Raw genomic sequence first — 15,552 nt, 5'->3', positions numbered from 1 at the left:
AAGATGACAGCAAATCTAAGTCATTGAGAGAGGCAGTCAGTTCCTATAGTCTGTAGGTGTGTGAATCAATGATAACAATGACAGATAAATCAGACTATTTGAGGGACCATCAGGGGGAACAACATGATTGTGGACAGAATTGCAGAATCGCACATGGACCTGGACAGAGTCTGAGGACAAAGTGAGGGAAATTATTCTGAGAAAGAAAGATGGACCACCCAGGGAGATTGAGGTGGAGCGCCCACAGGAACTGGAAAACCACACCGGCCCAGGTGACAGCGCCAGACCCAATAGTGCGTCAGGTTCCTGAGGTTTCAAGGACAAAGGCAGCTGTCTGGACAGAGCCAATATACTTGAGAGGAACTTTTACATCTTCCTCAACGAGACTATCTGGAAGCTGTGCGCCAGGAAGAGAAAAGAATGATCCCGCCATAAAGCTGGCAAAGCACGTGGGGAACATTTCTTACATCCGCTAGGAGCCATTCTACTGTTTCAACTCATCGAGCAGACCCTGGGGGAACTGCAAACTGTTCTTCAGGTCCTGGACCTCTCTGGTCAGGTCGTCCATTCTTTAATTAGCAGAATCCACAAGTATTTGGACAAAACACTTGAAGCTATTTTCTTGTTGTTGTAACAACTGCTTGTAGGTCTCTTTTTGTTTGTTTAAAAGATCCTTCATGTGTGATAGAGAGACACCACTGTCCTCAACGGTACTCCCGCCGGCTTTGGTCTTTGTCATGGTAGCTAGCAAAGTAGGTTACTCTGTTACTCCTCACAGTTCCAGACAGGGCAGGTCACGGGGAAGATTGAAAACAACAAACAACAGGGATCTAGACAGCCACAAACCCGGGACAATCCGTGGTCCCAGCCACAATTGCTAACTTGAACGCATGCTGCATTCAAGAAAACCCCGCCAGCATGATATGCAGCTAGCTAGCAGCTAGCAGCTAGGATCACTGGAAAGAGACAAGCAGTCCCAGCAACTGATGCCAACTGCGTCACGGGATCCAAACTAAGAAGCTAGCAAGCTACCAAGAACTTTCCAATACACTTTCAAACAACACACTTTCCAAATTGTAAAATTTAAAAATTTAAAAAGATACAATTAAAATGATTTTAAAAATACTTTAAAAAATATGGCTCTCCGTCACGTGATCGGGTCTTTCTCACAGGCTATAAATGAAAACAGACACATCGTGGACACAACTGCGCGCACGTCCTTATCCAATTCCGGCACGCATATTGAAGATATTGGAAGAACTGTCCACATTTACTTTTCATCAGCCATCAAGATGAGTAGACCTAACGAACAGCAAAAGCACTAGCCTATGTCAATCTACTATCCCTCATAGTACAAAAGTCGACCTATTCTATTCTGTGCGAGAAATAAATATTCCAAACATAGTCTGGGACAGTTGTGAGATGCGATAGATCCCAAATTAATACAACCACTAGCATTTAAAAAAACAAGTTTTTAGCAATGAGGCTGACGCTAGAGATCAGAACATTTAGCTTAAAATGTTGATAAACTATTCGGCTATTCCTTCACATTATAAGCACAGCAATACGCACACGGCAGTAGGCTATAAGTGTGATTGTTTCATTATATATATGTGTGAAATCTGTTCAGTTTAGAAATGGACTATTATCACGCACCTGTCTCGAAACAGGGGCAGGGGAAAAATATACAATGTCATCTATGCACTTAAATAGCGAATGGAGGACGCTTTTCCTGTGACTCATTTTCATGCCAGCCAGGTAGGCTTTACTCCTATGGTAAAGATAAGCAACGTTCTAAATATTAGGAAAGTTGAGAAATATATATAGTAAGCCTAGCCTATAGAAAGCTGATAGGATCCTCCTCTTTTTAATAGATGCCATCACTCTGTTTTCTCGCTCAGTTACATAGCCTATAGAAATGTTACAGAACATGAGCTCATGGGCTCTCATGAAGTGTTTGATTAGATTTTAGATTATATTTGCATTGATGTCAGAGTGATTGAGGGACAATAGAGTGCTGAGTACCGGGTAGTTAGCAAGTTTGGTAGGCTACTAATGATCATCAGCTGCTTCAAAGCTTGGAGAAGCCTAATTAGCATTTGACTGCRTTCAAGACTCGTGACCGCCGGTGTGGTGGTAATACGATCACCATAACACCGTAACAGCCCTAGSAGGTTTGTGTCAAGAACTGCAACGCTGCTGTGTTTTTTACACTCAACAGTGTCCTGTAAGTATCAAGAATGATCCACCACTCAAAGGACATCCAGCCAACTTCACACAACTGTGGGGAGCATTAGAGTCAACATTGGCCAGCATCCCTGTGGAACGCTTTCCATGGCCCGACAAATTGTGGCTATGAGGGCAAAAGGGGGGGATACACGTGAAGTCGGAAGTTTACATACACTTAGGTTGGAGTCATTAAAACTCGTTTTTCAACCACTCCACAAATTTCTTGTTAATTAACAAACTATAGTTTTGGAAAGTCGGTTAGGACATCTACTTTGTGCATGACACAAGTAATTTTTCCAACAATTGTTTACAGACCGATTATTTAACTTATAATTCATTGTATCACAATTCCAGTGGGTCAGAAGTTTACATACACTAAATTGACTGTGCCTTTAAACAGCTTGGAAAAGTCCAGAAAATAATGTCATGGCTTTAGAAGCTTCTGATAGGCTAATTGACATCATTTGAGTCACTTGGAGTGTACCTGTGGATGTATTTTTCAAGGCCACCTTTCAAATTTCGTGCCTCTTTGTTGACATCATTTGGGAAAACAAATAAAAACCAGCACCAATACCTTCCCAGAAAAAAAATCTAGACACCTCCACAAGTTCTGGTTCATCCTTTGGGAGCAATTTTCCCAAATGCCTGAAGGTACACGTTATCTGTACAAACAATAGTACGCAAGTATAAACAACATGGGACGAGCAGCCGTCATACCGCTCAGCGAAGGAGGACGCATCTGGTTCCTAGAGATGAACGTACTTTTGGTGCGAAAAGTGCAAATCAAATCCAGACACCAGCAAAAGGACCTTGTGAAGATGCTGGAGGAAAACAGGTACCAAAAGTAAAATCTATATCCCACAGTTTAAACGAGTCTATATTCGACATACACCCTGAAACAGGTCACTCACAAGGAAGAAGCCACTGCTACCAAAACAGCCATAAAAAATCCGCCAGACTACGTTTTGCAACTGCCCTGGGTACAAAGATCGTACTTTTTGGAGAAATGTCCTCTGGTCTGAATGAAACAAAAAGTAGAACTGTTGGCCATAAATGACCATATATTTTGGAGGAAAAAGGGGAGGCATGCAAGCCGAAGAACACCATCCCAACCGTGAAGCACGGGGGTGGCAGCATCATGTTGTGGGGGTGCTTTCTGCTGCCGGAGGGACTGGTGCCATTCACAAAAAGGATGGCAACATGAGGTGGGGAAATTATGTGGATATATTGAAGCAACATCTCAAGACACCAGTCAGGAAGTTAAAGCTTGGTCGCCAAATGGGTCTTCCAATGGACAATGACCCCAAGCATACTTCCAAAGTTGTGGCAAAATGGCTTAAGGACAACAAAGTCAGGTATTGGAGTGGCCATCACAAAGCCCTGACTTCAATCCTATAGAAATTTGTGGCGCAGAAAACTGAAAAAGTGTGGAGGAATGGGCCAAAATTCACCAAACTTATTGTGGGAAGCTTGTGGAAGGCTGCCCGACACGTTTGACACAATTTAAAGGCAATGCTACCAAATACTAATTGAGTGTATGTACATTTCTGACCCACTGGGAACGTGATGAAAGAAATAAAAGCTGAAATAAATAATTCTCTTTACTATTATTCTGACATTTCACATTCTTAAAATAAAGTGGTGATCCTAACTGACCGGAAACAGGGAATTTTTACTCGGATTAAATGTCAGYAATTGTGAAAAACTGAGTTTAAACGTATTTGGCTAAGTTGTATGTAAACTTCCGATTTCAACTGTATACAGATGGCTCCAGTAGTGGAGGCTGGTGGGAGGAGCTATGGGAGGATAGGCTCATCGTAATGGCTGGAATGGAATTAATGGAACGGAGTCAAACATGTGGTTTCCATATCTTTGATGTGTTTGATACCGTTACATTTATTCCATTCCAGTCATTACAACATTTTCCAGCTAATTTCCATGGATCTGAGAGAAATGTTTCAGTGTGAAAGCTAATTTGCTACAAATCTACGCATTTTGCCATGGCTAATTCTGTGTTCTTAAACTCAAATATTCCAACAAAACCAATGMAGGTCCCAATCTGGGCATGTACCCTGCCTGGCCTGTCAGTAATCCATACATGCCAAAAATACTCCTAAATGCATTGTTTGTCATTCAGGCGTGTTTCCTGAAAGCTTTGCTTTACTTTATTTCCCTCGACAACCCAGACTCAAGCCACTCCTAGAATAGTAAAGTGCTTCCTTTGACAAATGTCATTTGTTCAAGAAAAACTCACCCCTATTTGGTTTAGCTGGTCCTGCAGACCCTGAAGATATCCAAACGTTGTCCCTCCTAACACTAGAGTGATGCCTGGGATCTGGGCCAAGCTTGATTCAGGGCTGACTGCACAAATCTAGAGTGTGTCCTTAAAGTAACTTCTATCCAGACCAAAATGTACAGCTGGCTGGACAGGCAAGGGTGGGTCCTCAGAGCAGAACAGACCAGCAGGAGTGTATTCTATTCTCTGACTAACAGGCAGATGGAGKTGGGMCATTCTCATGAAACSATTAAAATACCATGGCAGTAATGATTTTAAATATAAAACATGTAATTTAGTAATGTAACAAAATATCATAATAATGTTCTTTACCTTGCACAAAGAGTCTTTTGTATTTTGTATTTTATTGCATTTTCTGCTGAAATTCTCATTACCGCAACGCGTCCAGCTCTGTCTGAATGTATGTTGTTGTAATTTAAACAGAGTAAAATGAAGATATTCAGAAAAAAATTAATGGATTTTCTAATAGATGTTATCAAATGACAGAACAATTATTAACTGAATATTCATGTATAATAATAATGAAAAAATATGAAGTGTCCATGACTGATGTTCTCATCCTCCGTAACATTTTTGAAGGACTGTTTACACACACACACACAGAGAATTTTAAATAAAGTTTGATTTTGAATGAAGCAACACATCTGCCAGTATCATCAAGATGGCTACCAGGTTAACAGATCTCTTTATATTTCTCCAGTTAAAAGTTAAACATTCGCTTGTCATACTGTGTACACGACAGTATTGATTATCATTACTGATACAGGTAGTTTTCCACATTTAGAAAAACGTTAGATTTAACATTTTCAATGAAAATATACTTCATTAATGTCTAATTATGTACATTGACATTTTTTTTTTGCTAAGACATGATGTCTTCTCTATTGTTAGCAAAACATGCTATGGTTCCTCATCCTTCGCAACACCATTCTCACTTACCCCTGCAATTTAAGTCCAGTTGCGGTAGAGAGAACTGTTTCGGTAATGAGAATTTAATCATACAGACTATATTTTTAAATATAATGAACTATTAATTGAAATATTATTTACTAACTGTTGATATTTTGCTTTATGTCKTGTTAAATTGCAGACAGTCAGCAAGTGACAAAAAGAAAGCTTTAGCGAAGGCTTACAAAATTCAGAGAAAAAGTTTACACCAACCCAGAACTGCTGGAAGTGTACAGAAGGAAGGACAGAGAGAGGTTAGGGGTTGGAGAGGTTACAGCAAGAGTAATTAGCATATAGTCTATAGGAAGCCTATGCCCCCATACAGCGTCTATAGGAAGTCAATACCCTACAGTGTTAGGAAGTCTACACATGCGTGCGCACACATCCACCACACACACGCTCTCACACACACACACAATCAGTAACCCATTTTGTTTATACTATAGGATGTCCACACACAGTCAGCAAGTGTAAGCCATTCAGTCCCTACTGTAGGATGCACACACYGGCACACACACACACACGGTCAGTAAGCCATTCAGTCTCTACTATAGGATGACGTGTCCATAACAGTAAGATTTMTCCCATGTTTTGAGACATGCTCATTTCATGTCATGCTTCTTTCCCATTTCCAGATATCAGAAATGAAAYCAAAATTGTAAAATCAAGAAAACTCAAGATCTGACAAAGAAGCAACATGAAAAGAAGAAAAAACAGTGGCGGGAAAACTCAAAAAGATATTACAGAAGAAAGAAACAGCTAAGAGCTGTATTGGACATAACACCATCAAGCTGATGGAAGATGATACACTTCAACATGTTCAAAAAGCTAAATGAAGAAGTTATTCAAAATCTTCAAGAAGACACAGCCTCCCCAAGAGAACAGCCATTCTCACCTCAGCAGGTAAATGTCCCTGCCATCAACTCAACTCCTAAAAGAAGAGACATCTCTACAGACACCAGGACCAATGAAGACATCTACCCCAAAGGAATCACACAAAAAGAGGAACAGAAGAAAGAAAACATTATCAAAATGGAGGTCAAAGTTGCACCTCAAAGAAGAGAAGCTGCTGGAGAGGACCAAAGAGATGGTCAACCTAAAGAAATTACTGAAAAGACTTGAGATGATGGCCAAGAGGAAGCAGGTAATTGTCAACATGAAAGGCAGAGAGGTCCAGAGGAAAACTACAAAGAGAGGTCATCAGAGAACATTACCCAATAACAGCCAGAGAAGACAAAGGTGTTAGCTGCTTCCTACTTCAAGATGAAGTCTCCACTGTAATAAATGGGAAATCCAGAGAAATTCGGTAAAAGGGCCAGATATGCTGTGAGAGAGCCTTAATTAACAGACACTATGGCAAATCTTCATAGAAGATTTCTGTCTGAGAATGCACAACCTTTCCAAGGCTCAATTCCTTAAATTTAAGCCATTTTGGATTGGCCAGCAAAGAGTTACAGACAGAGAAATATGTGCTTGCAAAACACATGAAAACTTTGGCTTGAAGATAAAGAAGCTGCATGGGACACTATACAGGCCAGTGTGTGTAGTGACGATGACATGTGCTGTTCTAATATTTTTGTATATGTGTTGTTTTTATGTGTTCTCTGTTTTTAGCCTATGTATGTTATGTACTTTTGAAGCACTGCAAAATTKAATTGATTGAACATGAATCATGATTGTGCCAATATGATCAAATTTATTTTCTACATTAAATGTAATGATTTTAACCATACCTCAGTCTTAGTATACTTATTATCATTACCGAAATCATCAGCCTCATTTCRGAAACCTATGTATCATTACCGCAACAGGTGTTCATTTTATGTTAATTTAATGAAAGGAAAAATAGTAGTTTGATTTTAAATGCAGGCTTGCCACAAGTTTGAAAATATGTCAGGTTTCAATGAAATATCAAAAATATTAGGTTGTAGATTGCGGAAGGTGTTGCAGTAATGAGAGAAATCAGTCAAAATCAACAAAAAAATGTAATTAAAAAAAAAATATTATTTCAGACTTTCAAGTAACTGTGCATGACTGTTAATAATCAATATAAAAKATTTGAAAATGTATTAGCTTTCCTAATGGTCTTGATGTTTTCAGACCATTGCGGTAATGAGATTTTTAAGGACATGTTTTGGAAAATATGTTCAAAAAGGTGTTCAATTGTCAGTAAATATTTTTAAATGAATGCTCACAAACACTTCAGACCTTGTTATTAATGCCTAAAAAGGACATTTGTTGATGCATGTCTTTTTAAAGATTTCATGTTTGAAATCTTTGAAACCAAGATTTCGTGAGAATCACCCAGCTAGATGAGGATGCCCTGGTCGACCAACCAGAGTACCAGTATCCATCTCAATGACACATATCACACTTCAATCATGTACCCAGGGTGTTATCACGCTCTTTGAACTCCCACACCAACCAGTAGAGGCTGCTGAGGGGAGGATGGCTCATAATGTCTGGAACCGAGCTAATGGAATGGCATCAAACACATGGAAACCATTCCACTCCACTGCAGCCATTACCACGAGCCCATCCTCCCCAATTAAGGTGCTACCAACCTCCTGTGAAGCCAACTCAGTACCAGACAAGCTGAGTACAGGACACAATAACAGAACAATGTAGCTACTAGGACAGGGGCGTCATCTTTGATTAGATTTCACTGGCTTTTATTTTGATCAACAAAAACAAAATTTGTATGATATCATTTAATCTGAATCTTTTTTTGTCATTTTTATTTAATGTTTTGAGCAAGAAAGCACATCTGACAAAAGCTTGCAATAGCATGCGATATTAATCTAAAACGTTTTTAAACTGAGAAATAAGCATAAAACCAWTCACTCATATCATCTCAAGTGAGAGAGAATTGAGTCAGGGAGAATAACCTAACAAATGTGAGTCCCCGGAAAGACAGCCTTTGTAGCAAACTATCCATGCTGTTTCATACTTCTGCCTTTCCTCTATTTTCAGGACACACATGAGTGGCAGTGACTTGTGTTTTCCMCAACGAGGGAAAAATACTCTTTTGTAAACTCAGATGTGATAATTAGTTAAAAATAAAACTGCTCTTCTACTATAAAAACCTGGTTTCACATTTCAACATTATGTTTAGCTTTCAATTGAAATGTGAGGAATACAAGGAGAAAAGCTTCCTAAGGCTGTGCTGAATGGCACAGCCAAATGGATCAGGTCAGACCTTCTATTGTGATAAATTACCCATTATAGGTGAGCATGGGTTTACAGTAAATGTGTCAGTGCACAATAGTAATTACCAACATAATTGCCACAAAAGTAGCAAAAATGTGTCTAATTGAATGTTATCTTATTGTCAGTTAAAATGAGTGTTCAAGAATTCACACAGCACACCATACTCTCCAGTGCCCCACACCAAGCTTAACAATGTCCTAGCCTATCAGGTGATTCGATTAAAAGAAAATACAAGGAACTCAAAATTAAGTAAACATCTATGAATCATATCGACAACTCAAAATTAAGTAAACATGTATGAATCAAATCGACAACTCTCTGTCATGAGATACCAAGGTCTCCTGCACAGTTCACACTCATGTGTCACCTTTCATTGTCAGGGGAGGAAGAGCTCAACAGTAGGAGGTGTTTGAGTTCCTCTGTTGGCTGGCTGGGGACCCGGGAAAAGTCAATATGGCTCCTGCTCACAAAGGGAACCTGCACCACAGGTCACTATCCTTTAAATGTCGCCATATTTTAGACTACAGCCGCCCCGCGATGATTAATTAAAGTCACTTTATTGGATTTCAGCCCCGGCTGCCATTAGCAGTAGAGGGTAATGAGAGAGAAATAACTCTGGCTGATATCCCAGGGGAATCTATAATACTGTACCACAGAATCCGGTTACTGCTGTTAACAATCTGTACATAAGTTAGATGGTGAGCATTACAGTGTTGAGGACACCAATAATCAGGGGTGCAACTTTCACTTATCCCCCCCAATTTTATTATTGGAATGTGATACAAAACGAGACACAGGTGTGCTTTGGGACAATGAGGACGCCTCCAAGCGGTCAGGAAGGCTGTTTGGAGTGTTCATGCAACTGGACAAAAAACACATAATAATCTTTTTGTTTTATGTCCCCCCCACTTCTAAAGCCAAAGTTGCGCCCCTGCCAATAATAATTACATTACAATGTAAAAAACTTTGCATTCCAAATTGAATTTGCTGCGTGTAAGGAAGATTTTCCTCTCAGAAAAGAAACGTGATTGAAATTGAAATTCCCACTGAGGTCAAGAAAACAAAATGTCAACCTAGGAACCGTGAGACTCCTCAACTCATGAGGCAAAAGGTAATTTCATGCTCCAGTACTCCTCAGGGGACATCAGGAGGACTGAAGGTGAGCTGAAGGTGAGCTGTGCACTCCTAAATATGTTACAGGAAACATAGSAATCTGAGAATGGTTCCTCTGTTTTTTTAGTTACACATTGGAAATAACCCTTGAAAAAAAATACACCTATCCTTAACCATGTTAAGTGCAATAAAATCCTGAAATTGAAAGATATATGAACCGGACTCTATTACTATTACTTGAATGGCCTATAGCATATAACTCATTAAATGCAGAGACCATTGTTGCAGTAGGACATTGGGGAACATGACACAGTCTAACAATGTCATTACACAGAGTAATTAACACCTATGTGTGGTGTCGTGTTGTGTCGTTTTGTGTGATGTGTTGTGCTGTGTAGTTCTGTGCTGTGTCCTTTCGTGTTGTTTCTTTCAGTGTCAACAGTATCAGTGACAGAGGCAGTGTGTTCACTCCCTCCCTGCTTGTCATCACAATACACATCAATAATGCAGAGGAGACATCCTCCTCATGCTGACAGCTTCACTATCTCTGGAGAGAGAAAAGAGATTAGATGGACACTCAGGTGGAGCTCAAACAACAATGTGTAAACACTGATGTCAAATACATGCCTTTATAATACAGAGCATAAAGTGTTCAGAAACTATAGTGAAAATGAACTAAATGTTTGCATTTAAATGAAGCAGTTGTCATTGGGCATGATACGAATGCTGAATTCCCTTCATTATGCTGGCTACAGCTAGACCTACTTTGCAGCAGCATAGCTGGAAGAGTCACTTTAGGTGGCCAATTCTTCACAGGATCCAAGTTTTATTTTTACGCCTGAGACARAGGCTATACTGCTCATTGTCATTCTACAAGTCAGCACATTTCGAGCTTAGGGATTCGAGCAACACCGGTTTCAAAAGGACAAACTAAAACAAACTGTATGAGCATAGGTCTKCTAAAGAATGCCTTAGCAAAAGCAGGGAATGTGATCTGTGTTCAATTTCATCACCATGGACAATAAAAAGGTGAGAGCCTCGTTGCAAAAGTGGCCTTGAAGAATCATTATGGCTAAAACACAAAGCAAGACTACATCAGAATTGTCTTCAACATAGCCAATATATGGGCTACAGCGCATAATCATCTATTGGACCTCCACATGTAAGTCCTTGCAAAACGAGAACCCATGAAAGCTTGCCAACTTCGATTAGATCATTACATTGCAAAAGAAGGCCAAATCACTGAATGTATTACATTGGGTTTTCATTTGCCTCTAAACTACAAATAGAATGTTTAATTGTAATTAGTTTCAAGRAGGGACAGTTCCAGGCATAAGCGACATAAGCAGTCGCTTAAGACCCCCGGTCGCTAGAGGGCCCCAGACACCCCCCGTACCGTCCTGTAGGCATAAACTCAAACAGGATGTTCCAGTGACTAGAACCATTCAARGCTGGTCTGACCAATCGGAATCTTACGCTTCAAGATCGTTTTGATCAAGTGGACTGGAACATTTCCCCAGAAGCCTCAGACAATAACATTGATTTATATGCTAACTCTGTGAGTGAGTTTATTAGGAAGTGCATTGGAAAAGTTGTACCCACTGTGACTATTAAATACTACCCCAACCAGAAACTGTGGATAGATGACAGTATTCGCACAAAACTGAAAGGGGCGAAACATCGCATTCAACCATGAAATGAGGTCGGGATTATGGCTGAATATAAACAGTGTAGTTCTTCCCTCAGCAAGGCAATCAAACAAGCTAAATGTCGGTACAGGGACAAAATGGAGTCGCAATTCAACAGCCCAGACACGAGACGTATGTGGCAGGGTCTACAGGCAATTACGAACTACAAAAAGCAAACCAGCCACATTGTTGACACCGATGTCTTGCTTCCAGACAAGCTAAACACCTTCTTTGCCCACGTTGAGGATAATACAGTGGCACCGACGCGGCTCGCTACCAAGGACTGCCCTCCCCCCCCCTTCTCCGTGGCAGACGTGAGTGAGACTCTTAAACGTGTTCATCCTCGCAAGCCTGCTGGCCCAGACGGCATCTCTAGCGTCCTCAGATCATGCGCAGACCAGCTGGCTGGTGTGTTTACGGACATATTCAATCGCTCCCTATTCCAGTCTGCTGTCCCCACATGRTTCAAGATGGCCACCACTGTTCCTGTACCAAAGAACGCAAAGATAACTTAAATAAATGACTATCGCCCCGTAGCACACACTTCTGTCATCATGAAGTGCTTTGAGAGACTAGTCAAAGATCATATCACCACCTTACCTGCCACCTTAGACKCATATCAGTTTGCATACCGCCCCAACAGGTCCACAGACAATACAATTGCCATCACACTGCCCTATCCCATCTGGAGAAGAGGAATACCTATGTTAGACTGCTGTTCATTGACTACAGCTCAGCATTAAACACCATAGTACCTCCAAGCTCATCATTAAGCTCAAGGCCGTGGGTCTCAACCCCGCCCTGTGCAATTGGGTCCTGGACTTTTACGGGCCGCCCCAAGGTGGTGAAGGTAGGAAACAATATTTCCACTTCGCTGATCCTCAACACTGGGGCCCCACAAGGGTGCATGCGCAGCCCCCTCCTGTACTCCCTTTTCACTCATGACTGCGTGGCCATAAACGTCTCCAACTCAATCATCAAGTTTGCAGACGACACAACAGTAGTGGGCTTGATTACCAACAACGACGAGACKGCCTACAGGGAGGAGMTGAGGGCACTCGGCGTGTGGTGTCAGGAAAAACAACCTCTCACTCAACGTCAACAAAACAAAGGAGATGATCGMGGACTTCAGGAAACAGCAGAGGGAGCACCCCCCTATCCACATCAACGGGACAGTAGAAGGTGGAAAGTTAAGTTCCTCMGTGTACACATTACGGACAAACTYKAATGGCCCACCCACACAGACAGRGTGGTGAAGAAGCCGCAACAGTGCCTCTTCAACCTCTTTTCACCTAAAACCCTCACAAACTTTTACAGATGCACAATCGAGAGCATCCTGTCGGGCTGTATCGCCGCCTGGTACAGCAACTGCACCTCCCTCAACCGWAAGGCTCTCCAGASGGTGGTGAGGTCTGCACAARGCATCACCGGGGGCAAAKTACCTGCCCTCCAGGACACCTACACCACCCGATGTCACAGGAAGACCAYAAAGATCATCAAGGACAACAACAACCCAAGCCACTGCCTTTTCACCCCGCTATCATCCAGAAGGCGAGGTCAGTACAGGTGCATCAAAGCTGGGAGCGAGAGACTGCAAAACAGCTTCTATCTCAAGGCCATCAGACTGTTAAACAACCATCACTAAGAGAGGGTGCTGCCAACATACAGACCCAAATCACTGGKCACTTTAATAAATGGATTCAATAAAAGGTATCACTCGTCACTTTAAGTAATGCCACTTTAATAATGTTTACATATCCGACATTACTAATCTCATATGTATATACTGTATTTCAAACTACGCCGCAAGGCCACCGCTCATCCATATAGTTTTATATGTACATATTCTTATTCCATCCCTTTACATTTGTGTGTATAAGGTAGTTGTTGGGGAATTATTAAATATTACTCCACTGTCGGAAACTAGAAGCACAAGCATTTCGCTACACTCGCATTAACATCTGCTAACCATGTGTATTTGACAAATAAAAATTGTTTTGATTTTGTTTTACATTTAAATGGTAAAAGACAAACAAAAATAGCTTCTTAGCAAAGAGCAATTTCTCAAGCAAGAATTTTGCTAGGACTGTCTGGGAGTGGCCTGAATAGTAACGAAATAAAAATAGAAAGAGGTTTAGAACTTTTTCTTATTGCTCTAAGTTTAATAACTAATTTATGGGATCCAACCAAAACAGGCTGACATTTCAGGCAGTCTTTTCAAACAGCTCTTACGCTAAAAGGGCATAATCATAATGTTCACAATATTATTCCACCCTCAGTGTGGAAATACAGTACCAGTCAAAAGTTTGGACACACCTACTCATTCAAGGGMTTTTCTTTATCTTTACTATTTTATACATTGTAGAATAATAATGAAGATATCAGAACTATGAAATAACACATATGGAATCATGTAGTAATCAAAAAAGTGTTAAACAAATCTAAATAGATMTTATATTCTTCAAAGTAGCCACCCTTTGCTACTTTTAAGCAGTTATAGTTGGCAAGCATCACAACTATAAGTGACACAGCCTATTCAGACACTACACAAGGCCAACCATCCAGACACAATAGGTTTCTTGAATAGCAACCACGCCTTGACTGGTGGAGCATCTGACGCTCTAAATTCATAGCCTACTGATCTGAGAATCACGGGGTAGCACATGCTGTTTCAGTTGCAAAACCATTTAGGTAAGAGTGAACCAACAACATAATTGCAGCAACATGATAGTTTAGGCCTAGAGTAAAATGATTGGGCAAACAATAGAAAGCAGATAGGGGCTATACAGGTGATCTGTTAAAGTTGTCAACGATTATCAGATGAAGGTTTGAATGATCAAATCCATAGGCCTACACCAATAGTTTAGTTGTTTAGAGCAAGGTCTTACACGCTCTTCCTCGCTCGCATTTTTCTTTCGGTGGGGAACATGGGGTCTGCCGTCSGCCACGGGCTGCGGGGTCTTCCGCGTGTTGTTCTCCTCGTCCGCTACCTGTCCGCCGAGTAGGTGGCTGGCCTCAGGTGGGTGCGGGAAAGAATTCTTCGTATTAATCTTACCGGCGAATCTCTGATACAGCGAAGCCATAAGTCCAGTCAAAACCGCATGTCAAAGCAAGAGAAACCTCTCTTCTACGGGGACGAGTGTAGGCTACTGCTTCTTTTCTGTGCGCTTTGGAGATCCGACAGCGGGTGGCCAATTTATCCTCTGGAATAAAGCGGAGATGGTTCCAAAGAGAACATGTAAATTATCCCGATAAAATAACTTCTAAAAACTGAAAACGTTTTCCTGGTTGAATTAGAAAACAAAACATAGCCTAACCAGCAAGTCCTCTGATCGATTGGATGTGTTTTTTTCCTAAGGGAGCGGTGAGCAAGGCTACAGTAGGACGTTAATAGTCTGTGTCTGTATTCAGAGCACGTTGGTTCCCCTCTTCAATTCGTTGATGCCTTCTCACAGCGCGATAGCAGACCGTCTCTGTGGGTATCCAATCTGATATTCAATACAGTCTCAGAAAATTGTACCCAATCAAAATAACTAAAAAGGCTGCTAGACTTTCAACAGCTGTTTGGCGGCAAGAAAGACCCGGTGTGTGTGTATGTGTGAAGGACGCCGAGAACCAGTGGCGCCTCGGTGGACGCGTTCTGCATGAGAAGTGAAGTAAACGGACTATGCACAACCTGTTATCTCAACAACACACCGCAGACTATAGCATACTGTATATAATGCACATTAATGTGGGGCAGAGAAGATTTCCTTTAATCCAATATTGCATTAGTCATTAAATAGTCCAGTCTCAAATGTGCTAATAGGCTACAAGCAGTCATGTAATTTGGAAAAATATTTTCGTTATTCTGTTCATTCCAGTCCCAATAACTGTTAATCCAGGACGGAGCTCGAGTGCCTCTCTGTGGCTCAATGAGAAACGACACTCATTCAGCAGAGGACGATGTTTATGACAGTTATAGTTTATAGTCTACATTGTATTTTATTCAARTTGTCTGAGCTTCTTCTCCACATTTTACTCTAGAAGGCCTTGGCTATCTCTAACACGAATTCAACACATTCCTCT

At 41.0% G+C, this 15,552-nt stretch overlaps 1 pseudogene; it reads right to left on the bottom strand.

Annotated features, from left to right (window-relative positions):
- LOC112080372 (A-type potassium channel modulatory protein DPP6-like) overlaps positions 1-15,280 on the bottom strand; it is a 142,952-nt pseudogene extending 127,672 nt beyond the window's left edge.
- Positions 15,281-15,552: the final 272 nt, after the last annotated feature.

This window comes from Salvelinus sp. IW2-2015, unplaced genomic scaffold (assembly GCF_002910315.2).
Source record: "Salvelinus sp. IW2-2015 unplaced genomic scaffold, ASM291031v2 Un_scaffold16294, whole genome shotgun sequence".
Taxonomy (NCBI): domain Eukaryota; kingdom Metazoa; phylum Chordata; class Actinopteri; order Salmoniformes; family Salmonidae; genus Salvelinus; species Salvelinus sp. IW2-2015.
This window is presented reverse-complemented; position numbering and strand designations above follow the sequence as displayed.